Source organism: Pseudopodoces humilis, chromosome 12 (genome assembly GCF_049639895.1).
Source record: "Pseudopodoces humilis isolate 2021_Gansu_Grassland_sample_001 chromosome 12, ASM4963989v1, whole genome shotgun sequence".
NCBI lineage: Eukaryota > Metazoa > Chordata > Aves > Passeriformes > Paridae > Pseudopodoces > Pseudopodoces humilis.
In genome coordinates, this window is record NC_142211.1 from 2,738,254 (window position 1) to 2,749,862 (window position 11,609).

The window sequence follows — 11,609 nt, forward strand, 5'->3', positions numbered from 1 at the left end:
CAGAGAGCCTGCAGAAACTGCAGGCCCCATAGCTTCTCAGTCCTGCCTGAGAGCTAGCCTGAGAAATTCATGGGAGGATTTGAAAACAATCCTCAAAAACAGAAAACAGCCCTTGCAGGTGCTGTTTGTCTGCCTCTTGTTTTCTTTGCAGGAGAAGGTCAGGAGGTGGTGTACACCACTGACCAATGATGGTGATGTAGCAGTTTACTAACCAATAAGAGTTTCCTTTCTGTACTTTCCACGTATCAGTCTATAAAACAAGGCTGAAGCAATAAACTAAGGAATTCTCCTGTTCTGACTCCATGAGAGTCTATGTCGTCTCTTCTCAGCCGTTCCTTAATAGAGCAACAATTGGGAACTGCAACCTGTGGCAGGAAAAATACAGGGTGTTGGAGGGATGAAACTGGCAAAAATCTCTAAAGCTATTGTCCAGATTGTAGGCCCAGAGGGTAGGTTAGCTAGTGTCCGACCTTTTGTCACTGATTACAAGTGCTCCCTGTGGGGAAGAGACACCATATCCCAGTGGGGAGTGAAATTAACAGTTCCTGAGACACCTCAGGATTTTTGATGGAGTCCACTGTAGAGCGTCCGGTCCAAAAGCTATCATGGCTAGATAATAATCCAGTTTGGGTGAATCAGTGGCATCTTAGCAGACAGAAACTCGGGGTGCTAGAAAAACTGGTGGAAGAAGAATTGGCCAAGGGACACATAGTAGAAACAACCAGCCCTTGGAATTCCCCAGTGTTTGTAAGAAAAAAGCCAGGGAAAGATAAATGGCGCCTCCTTCAAGATTTGAGAGAAATAAACAAAAAAATAGAGGACATGGGGTCTCTTCAACCAGGTATGCCGTCCCTGACTATGTTACCACAAAATTGGCTACTAGCAGTGCTGGATATTAAAGACTGTTTTTTCCAAATTCCCCTACACCCAGCTGATGCACCAAGGTTTGCCTTTTCCATTCCCACAATTAACCGAGAAGCCCCAATGAAACAGTACCACTGGACAGTACTACCTCAGGGGATGAAAGCGAGCCCCTTCATCTGCCAGTGGTATGTGGGGTCATTGCTGTCCCCAGTGTGTGCTGGAAAAAAAGAGATGCCATCATTTTGCATTATATGGATGACGTGTTAGTGTGCTGTCCCAATAACAACATACTGAAAGACACCCTTGACCTAGTGGTTAAAGTTTTAACCTCTGCTGGATTCCAGTTGCAGGAAGACAAAGTTCAAAGGATGCCACCTTGGAAATACTTGGGCTTGAAGATAAGTAAACGGACTGTTGTTCCACAGAAATTAGAAATTATTGGCAATCCTAAAACTCTAGCAGATCTCCATTCCCTATGCGGGTCACTAAACTGGGTCCGACCCTGGCTAGGTCTCACTAATGAAGACCTGAGCCCTCTACTCAATTTATTGAAAGGGGAGAGAGAGTTGCTGTCTCCCAGGGAGCTGACTCCAGAAGCAAAAACTGTAATTGAAAAGGCACAAAAAGCCTTGACAGAAAGACAGGCACACCGCTTCAAACCTGAGCTGCCTTTCAAATTTATTGTCCTGGGGAAATTGCCACATCTACATGGGTTGATATTCCAGTGGGCCGAGGGGCAGAGAGATCCACTCTTAATAATAGAATGGGTCTTCCTCTCCCATCAACGACCCAAAACTATCACCAAGCCACAAGAGCTGATGGCTCAGCTGATCCAAAAGGCCAGGGTAGGGCTGTGGGAACTGGCAGGTTGTGACCTTATGTGTATTCACCTTCTGGTCAGACTCTCTGGAGAAGGCAAACAGTCCCCTGAGAAACTGACCAAAGAGATGTTTCAGCACCTGCTGCAGAGCAATGCCAATCCTCAGTTTGCTCTGGATAGCTATAGTGGGCAAATTTCGGTCCATGCACCATCACATAAATTGTTTCATGAGGAATTCCACCTCATTCCTCGTGAGAAAAGGAGCCGACAGCCACTCAAAGCTCTTACAGTGTTCACTGATGCATCTAGAATCTCTCATAAGTTGGTGATGACTTGGAGAAATCTACAGACTCAGCATTGGGAAGCTGATGTTGAGTTTGTAGAAGGATCACCCCAGATAGCTGAACTGGCTGCAGCCTTGAGAGCCTTTGAGAAGTTTTCAGAACCGATTAATTTGGTTACTGACTCAGCCTACGTAGCAGGAATGGTGTCCAGAGCAGAGCAGGCAGTTCTAAAGGACACTGAGAACGAACATCTTTTTAGACTGCTCTCAAAGCTGATTTATTTAATTTCAAATAGAGAACATCCTTTCTATGTGATGCACATAAGATCGCATTCCGATTTGCCAGGTGAAATCACTGAGGGGAACCGGAAGGCTGATTCCCTTGCTGCCCCAGCTGAAAAGGTACATCTCCCAGATGTGTTTCAACAGGCAAAGATAAGTGACCAGCAATACCATCAAAATGTGCCAGGACTGATGCGTCAGTTCCAGCTGACACGGGATCAGGCTAAAGCCATCGAGGCTACCTGTCCCAATTGTCAGCTCCAGGCAGTGCCATCATTAGGCCTTGGGGTTAATCCCCAAGGCCTTGGAAGCTGTGAGGTGTGGCAAACAGATATCACTCACATTCCCAGTTTTGATCGCCTTAAGTATGTACACGTGAGCATTGATACATACTCAGTGGCAGTGTATGCCTCTGCTCATGCAGGAGAAAAATCTGTACATGCCAAACAACACTTAGTACAGGCCTTTTCAGTGCTGGGGATCCCTAAAGAAATTAAAACAGATAATGGCCCAGCGTATAAATCCATGGAGTTCCTGGAATTTGTCCAGCAGTGGGGAGTGGAACATAAAACTGGCATTCCCCCACTCTCCCACAGGTCAAGCTGTGATTGAGTGTACACACCAGACGCTCAAACAAGTCCTAGCCAGGCAAAGTAGTGGAACAATGTGGATGTCTTCACAGCAAGCTTAGTAAAGCTTTGTAGCCAGACAGGCCACACTCCAAAATCAGGCTGCAATAGATTTTCTGCTGCTGCTGCATGGACACAAATGCCAGGAATATGAAGGACTTTGCTGCCTAAACCTGTCCTCAAAAGCTCCCAACGTCCACGGAGCCCTCCGAGAGATGAAGAACTTGATCGGACAAGTGAAGCAAGAAGCTGAGGATTGGTTTAGTGAGCTGTTCAAAGGCTGTGGACTCACAGGATGGTGGACCTCGATAATCAAAACAATCTTGTTGTTTTTTGTTGTTCTGTTTCTAATCGTGCTAGCCTTCGGGATTGTCCGTTGTTTAGTTTTAAAAGCTCTCAAGAAATTAGTATCTACTACCTCAGAGATCAACCACATAGAGATAGTGGACCAGAAGCAACTGGACCGGCCCGTCAATCACGAGTGGTGGACAAAGTCGTGATCGGCATCAAAATGATCTCTCAACCCTTCAACAAAAATTTTATATAATAAGAAATGGTGAGATGTAATACAGTTAGGAAAAATGGTATGACCCAAAGAATGTACCCCCGAAAATGTAGACTTGTAAGTTCTTTCCCTTATCTTGTTCGCCCCAGTTCCCCTTATTGGTTGTGTAAATCCCCCACACCCCTTTCCCCTGTCCTAAAAAAGGAGTGCTTATCGATACCTCTTTCTCTTTCCCTCCTGCCATCTCACCCCGAAGGATCCCAAGAAATAAAGCTGCGACTGCCATCTCAGCAAAGGGAAAGAGCCTCGTTTTTAGGGTCTCCTCTGGCACACTAAACTACCTCCCCAGCCTCCCTGGCTGCTGTGGGTTGGACAGTGGTAGCAGAGGGACTGGGGACCTAGAAATAATAGCATATTGGAAAGCATCAAATGGCTTATTTTGGATTTGTGGGGAAAAGGGGGCATACCCGAAGCTCCCTTCATGATGGAAAGGGAATTGTACTCTAGGAATCATTGAACCGGGATTTTTCCTTTTTACCAGGACCAGATGGAAATCAATTAAAAGTACCAGTTTATAAAGAGGTAAAAAGAAATAAAAGGGAATTGACTGGAGGATTTAAAAAAAAACCCAAAAAAACGGGCCCTGAATTCATACTGGGAACATATGGGCCAGCTACCTGGGCACAAGATGAAAGTTGGGGATATTGAACCCCAATTTACATGCTAAATCGCATTATGGGACTCCAAGGTGTTGTAGAAATCATAACCAATGAAACAGCTGAGGCTATGGAATTAATAGTCAGTCAGCGGCACAAAGCCAGAGCTGCAATATATCAGAATAGGCTGGCCTTGGACTATTTATTGGCTGAAGGAGGAGGTGTTCTGTGGGAAGCTTAATACATCAGATTGTTGTTTACAAGTCAATGACAATGAAAATGCCATTCTAGATATCGCCAACAATATCAGAAAATAGCCCATGTGCCGGTCCAAAAATGAAAATCAGTGATGACCACTAACTGGTAGGATAACGTATTGGAGATAGAATGGTGGAAGAAGCTAGGTTTCTTCCTCCTATGTGCTACAGCAGGTTTAATATTTTTTTCTCATTTAATCCCCTGTTTAATTTGGTTAATCACCAGTATAGCTCAGGGCATGCAAGTAGCAAATGCCTACAGACCTGAAATTGCCTACATCTGGAACGGCACAAACAATCATGGTATTAAAAACAAAAAAAATAAAAACAAGATAATGTGGAAGACCCTTTGAAAGAAGCCAAATTGATTTGTGAAAAATGAGCGAATACTAAAAGCTAGAAAACAAAAATCATTGCTCAAGCCAAATGATTTATAAAAGAAGAAGAGGAGATATTGTTATAAATCCATATTGTGGTATTGGCTTTCGCAAGTATTAAGATGGATGCTATATGTTATATGTTTTTGCTATGTCTTTTTCTTTTTCTCCTGCTAGCAAGTCTTAGGCATAGGTCAAGAAGAATTTTGGATGTTAGGGCAATGTCCTGTCTGTGCAAAGCAAGATAACCTCCAGGAATCAGATGATGTGGCCCAGGCTGGTATCAACACTGACCGCCTGCAGAAGAAGGAACCCCAGCCCAAATAAAAATATGATAAAGGGAAATAAAATCTTTAAGACGCATGTGCAGCGGCGGCGGAAAGCCTGGAGCACCCCGACTTCTACAGAGGCAGCCTTAAGAAAGGCTGGGCCGAAGCGCATGTGAGCAGCTTCGAGTAGTCGAGTGATTCCAGCTCAGCTCAGTAATAGTAGAGTGATTTCAGCTCAGCTCGGCTCAGCTCAGCGGCAGCGGCGGGCAGGCAACACAAGAAGCAGGGACGAGATAGCTGGTCCAGCGTTCCACTGAGGCACAAGCCTTTATTTAGGCAGAGCTTCAGTGAAGGGTGCCAGTAACAGCGAATCTACCAAACAGGGGAAAACCCGGGATATTTATGGGGAAGGAGAGGGGCGGGGGGAAGCCCGAGATACCTGTATCAGGGTGGGACAGCAGGGGAGAACACCAATGAAACACAGCAGTTTAACATATCTAACTCAAAGACCCCTGGGAGCGACACATTGTGTCTCTCTCACAGAGAAGTATCTCCTCTCCAGGGAAGAGCCAGGATCTCGGGCTCGGCGGGCTCCTCCGTACCCACAACTCCCCCTTCTTTACTTATTAAAAAGGCATCCCCTAGAGAGTTAGCTGATAGCTTCTTAAAACATGAAAACATACTTAGGAAGATAATAACAATCAAGAAAACCCAAAAAATGTTCTTGAGGATGGAGGCAACCCATCTCTCGAGTCCCCAGCTCACAAAAAGGTCTTCAAGCCACTGGGGCTCTTTTTCAGCCTGGAGTTTTTGGACTGCATGTTGGAGTCTCTGGATGCGGGCGTGGATGCTTTCACTGGGGCTGGAGAGGTTAAAGCAGCACAAACCATCTGATTCCTCGCAGCCTTGTCCATGGGCCAGGAGTAGAAAGTCTATGGCAGCTCGGTTTTGTAGCGTAGCATGCCTAAGTCTCTTCATCTGTCAGGAGCTCACTCAGGACTGAGGAGGTCCGGTTGGCCTGCTTACCAAGCCAACACTCCAGGTGAGAAGGCTCACCAAGGGCTTTAGCAGCAGCCGCCCATGGCAAAAATGCTGACATCACCACCCTCTTTGTGTAGGACCGATCTTTAATTTGGCTATTGCAATTTTCATCTAATTGCGCGAGATCTTTCTTTTGGCGGGCCAATTCATTCTTTTTCAGCCAATCATGTATTAGAGTTGAATTTGGAGTGAGGATGGTAAGCTGTCCAAGGACCTCCCCGGAGTCGGGAAGGGATTCCTGCCCACACTCTATCCCCACAGATCAAGAACACTCCCCGGGGCAGCACTCTGGGATAGTGAGAGGAGGTGGATCGTGTGCTGCTGGTGTAATTGCACCATTTGGACTGACTGTAAATTTTACTGTTGGGAGTCACATTTTTCCTTGATTTAATTGCCTTTTGGTATTTCGAGGCAGGCCATGAATTGGCTACTGGGTGATAATTAAAATTTATGCAATAGGTAGCTTTGGAGGATCCCAAAAGCTCTAATTCCTGGGGTTCCTCTGGTGCATGGGGCAAGATCTTTGTCCACTCATCCCAAGTGTCTACTGGGTTGGGTTCTTTCCCTGTGAAAGGATATTCATGGGGCTTTAAAGGAATCCCTACCAGGCAGGATGACAGAGGGTTGGTGGCGCTGCCCATGGACAAGCACATGTGGTCTTGTTGGAGCGTCTTTGCGAGGGTGATCCACACGTTCTCCTGGGGCTGTGCTACTAGCCAGGCATCCACAGCTGATGTTTTCAGGAGCATCCAGATAATCAGGAACATCAGGAACTCAAGGATGGTTTTGCTTTCCATTTTCTACAACAGGACATAAAAGATTAACTCTGATTTTTGGAGGCGGGGGGGAGCTATTTTCTTTCTCCCTTTCCTCTCCTGTCTCCCCACTCTTTAAAAAAAACAAAAACAAAAAAACCCCCAAACAATTAATTATAAGCAAGGTTATTCTGTGTGTTGGGGACACATGACCCGACACCAGCAGCAGCACAGAGGTGCACTTCGGTGTAAGCTGGCAATTTGGGCTAGGCAACGAGGGTAAGAAGGGGAAGGGAGTTAAGAAGACTTGTGTACTGTCACGGTGTTAGGCGTGACGTTGGCAGTCGTCTCGTTGCGGCCCTGGTAGCAGGACGGTTTGGCCTCTGTCTGGTTTTTGGTCTGGTGGCAGGTCGGTTCGGTGGACTCCGACGACGTCTCCGTTTCCAGGCTGCAGTGGGCTGCTGTTTTTCTGGACCTGTGTGGGTCTCAGGAGACTTTGAAAGTTCTGAATCTGGTGCAGGGTTTGTAGGGCCTAAATAAGGTTTCACATTTTTCCCTGGGAGCCACTTAGGTCCTGATGGTGTGGATACACACGCGTACCCTCTCCCCCAGGTAATCAGTGGGAAAGGTCCCGATGTCAGTTGCGATTCAGGATCCTTGATCAGCACCGGCGGCTTCTCTGTGAGTTTGGCATGAGTTGAATTAGAGAAGTGCCGTATTACAGGGGGGTCAGGCTCTGTAGGCGAGCAATTTAGAAAGTTCATGACATATAGAGCCTTACAGAGCCTCTCAATGGGGGGGATGATTTCTGTTCCTCCCCGCTGGTGATCAAGCACTCTTTTCAGGTTTTGGTGGGTTCTCTCTACTATTGATTGCCCTGTAGGAGAATGAGGAATGCCCGTGGTGTGTTTCACTCCCCACTCATTGAAAAAGTCTCTTAATTTGTGGGAGGTGTAAGCAGGTCCATTGTCTGTTTTAATTTGTTCTGGGACTCCCAGGGTAGCAAAAGCAAGGAGAAAATGTCGGATGGTGTGCTTGGCATTTTCTCCTGCATGGGCTGAGGCAAACACTGCACCAGAGAAGGTGTCTACGGAGACATGTACGTATTTGACTCTCCCGAAGGACGGGACGTGAGTGACATCGGTTTGCCATATCTGGCAGCTGTTAAGTCCTCGGGGGTTAACCCCGGAGTTAACGACCGGTATTTGGAAAGATTGGCAATTGGGACAGGTGGCAACTATTGCTCTAGCCTGGTCTCTGGATAGTCTGAACATTCTCATCAGTGCAGGCACGTTCTGGTGGAAGAACTGCTGGGACAATTTCACTTGTGCGAAAATGTCAGGGACATTGGCTGCCCCAGCAGGCATGGCTAAGGCAGGCGTCTGCCCTCCTGTTTCTTTCGGCAATGGCACCTGGGAGGTCTGTGTGCGCCCTCACATGCATGACATAGTAAGGTTGCTTTCTGTGGGAGATAAGATATACTAATTCAGAAAGCAATTTGTATAAATTTGGGTTAGAGACCTCTTTTAGAAATGCATGTTCTGCTCTCATAGCTATTCCAGCTACATAAGCCGAATCAGTCACCAGATTGAAAGGTTCTTGGAATTTCTCAAAAGCTCTGACAGTGGCTGCTAATTCAGCAATTTGTGGTGATCCTTCGACCACTTGGACATCAGACTCCCATTTCTGTGTCCTGGGGTTCTTCCAAGTCATGACTGACTTGTGGGATTTCCCTGAGCCATCTGTGAAAACCGTCAGGGCCTGGAGTGGTGTTTTGCTCTGTAATGATTTGGGGACCAAATTAAATGTGGTTTTGAAAAGTCTGTGGCCAGGTGGGTGTATAGAAATTTGGCCTGAATAGCTATCGAGAGCGAACTGAAGGCTCTCACTGGTTTGGAGCAAAGGCTCCAAACTTCCAGTTGCCAATGGGAGGAAGATGCATGTGAACTCACAGGCTGCAAGAGTGCGGAGACGGACTCTAGCTCTTTTAATGAGTTCAGCCATGATTTCCTGTGGGGTGGTAATAGTTTCAGTGGGCTGGTTATGTGTAAAGATCCACTCGATGATAAGGAGAGGATCCTTCAATGCAGTGTCCCATTGAAAAATGAGTGCGTGTAAGCGCGGGTCCTTACCCAGGATAACCAGCTGGAAGGGCAGGCTGGGCTCATACCGGTGGGCTTGTCGTGAATACAGGGCCTCCTGGACCTTGGTGATGGATTCCCGGGCCTCCGGCGTGAGGGAGCGTGGTGAGTTGAGGGCCTCACTGCCACGGAGCAGGTTGAAGAGGGGTGCAAGGACTTCTGTTGTTACTCCAAACAGAGGGCGTATCCAGTTGATGGACCCGCAGAGCTGATGTAAGTCCCGCAGGGTCTTGGGGTTGTCTCTGATGGCCAGCTGCTGGGGCACGATGGCCCGCTCGCGGATCTGGAGTCCCAGGTAGGTTCAAGGGCAGGTGTGCTGGATCTTGTCCTCACGGATCTCAAATCCAGCGTCCTCAATTGTCTGGATAGTTTTTTGTAAAGTCCGGTGCAGATAGACATCGTCAGCAGCACAAACCAGGATGTCGTCCATGTAGTGGAGGATGACGGCATCTGGGAACAGGGTCCTCACAGGTGACAGGATGTGGGCCACGTACCATTGGCAGATGGTAGGAGAATTTTTCATCCCCTGAGGAAGGACCAGCCAATGGTATCTTTTTAAAGGTGCTTGTCTGTTTGGAGAGGGAACCGAGAATGCAAATCTGGGGGCGTCCCGAGGATGGAGTGGTATGTTGAAAAAACAGTCCTTTATGTCAATGACAGCCAGCTTCCAATCCCGGGGGAGCATTGAAGGGGAGGGCATGCCAGGCTGGAGGGGTCCCATGTCCTCAATGACATCGTTGATCTTCCAGAGGTCTTGAAGGGGTCTCCACCTGTCCTTGCCTGGTTTGCGTAGGACAAAGACAGGGGAGTTCCAAGGGCTATTGGACTCAGTGATGTGGCCCTTGGCAAGCTGCTCTTCCACAAGGGCTTCCAGTGCGCGCAGTTTGGTCTCAGGGGCCACTGATCAACCCACACTGGATGGTGCTGTTTCCAGGTGAGTTGGGGGATGGTAGGCGTGGCGCGCTTCTCAGTGACCCCGACTAAAAATCCCTGCTGGGAATCCGCAGAGAAGCCCCCCATTGGGACAGGAGATCCCGTCCCCAGAGGGTGATTGGTGCTCTCACCACAAATGGCCTGATGGTTGCCATTTGTCCTTCAGGTCCTTCGATGACAATATTCTGTTTGCTCCTCATGGAAGCTGTCATCCCTCCAATTCCTGAAATCATGCCTGCTACAGGTTGTAATTCCCTATTGTCTGGCCACTCGGAGCGGGCGATGATGGTAACATCTGCTCCAGTGTCTAGCATTCCTGGACGCTGAATCCTTTGCCCATAACAAAGCAGGCTACAGTCCACGATAGGTTTGCAGGAGCCCACAACCTGTGTCCACATAGCACTGGGGTTGAGGGGAACATGATCTGGGCAGTCACTAGGAAGTAAAAAGGCCTGTGCCACAAGAGTCTTCCTTTAAATAATAAGGAGGGTCTATGCAGGTCAGAGAGATGGAAATTTCATCTCCAGGGTATATAGTCTGGACCTCAGGAACAGTATGAATTTGCCCTGGACAGTTGGTAGGATCCCCAAGTATTAAGATGTTAGAGGGACCACCTGGTGGTCCACGTTTCCCTGTGGGGACTTTGTAAATACAGTCACCCTTCATATGTAAAGAGAGTCTAGTTACCAGTTGACACCGGGTTCCCATCTGAAGCGCTCCACCTGCTGGGCTTAATATCGGGGTCCCCGTGGAGGCAGGATGGTGGGTTTGGCAGGAGGGGTGGAGTGGTGCGGCATTTGATTTGATGTCGAAGCGCGGGGCCGTTCCGCGCTCTGCTTGAAGTTTCCCGAATGCCAGTTCTGTCTGGGGAACTGTTGGTGGGCTGGAGGTTGTATAAAATGTCTCTCTGGACAGTCTTTGAAAAAATGTCCAGGCTCACCACAATTAAAACAACAATTTCTATTGGAGTCTGCAGCATAAGCTCCTGTTGAGGGTTAGGTGTCCTTTTTTTTTTTGTTTGTTTTGTCGTTCTGGCCTGCCCGGGGAATTTTTACCCATTATGTGCTGGGACAACCTAACTACCGGTACTTAGGGGTGATTGACAACGGACAAAGAGTAGCCGGGCCCAGGGCGGGGGGGGGGAAGGGGGCAGAAAAGGAGGGTGGGGACAGTTTTTAGCTGGCTTTTCTTCGGCTTCGGGGAAGGACGTTCGTGTGCTGGGGCGCGGAGCTGCTGCGGTGGAGAGAAGGGATTTTCGCCATCACCCAGACGGAGCAGTTGCTTCTTCTCCTTCTCCCCTCTTGGCTGGTGGCCTCGCACCCCCTGCCCTGCCGGGACGTGTGGCAGCCACCGCCGCGGAGCTGCTGATACACCTCATCCACCGGCCCAGGATCTCAGCTCACCCCTGCTGTTTCCAGCCGACTGTTCCTCGGAGCCCTGCAGGAGCACCGGGACTGACTGCCCGAGGGGTTTGTGAAAAACAAAACCTCTCCCCCATCCCATCTCAGCTGAGAGAGCTGTCCCGGGGTCCCTGGTTCTGTGTTCTTGTTATTGCTGTAGTTATTGTTTGTTTGTTTGCCTGGTTATACTAGTAAAGAACTGTTATTCCTATCCCTAGATCTCTGCCTGAAAGCCCCTTGATTTCAAATTTATAATAATTCGGAGGGAGGGGGGTCTACATTCTTTCATCCCAAGGGAGGCTCCTACTCTCCCTAGCAGACACCTGTCTTCTAGAACCAAGACAGCTCCAGATATCGCCTTTGCCACTCCTTTAGCCACTGGAAGTGCCACTGTATT

General features: G+C 48.2%; 1 pseudogene; it reads right to left on the minus strand.

Moving 5' to 3' along the window:
* Positions 1-4,570: 4,570 nt before the first annotated feature.
* Positions 4,571-6,780, minus strand: LOC148183278 (uncharacterized; annotated as a pseudogene).
* Positions 6,781-11,609: the final 4,829 nt, after the last annotated feature.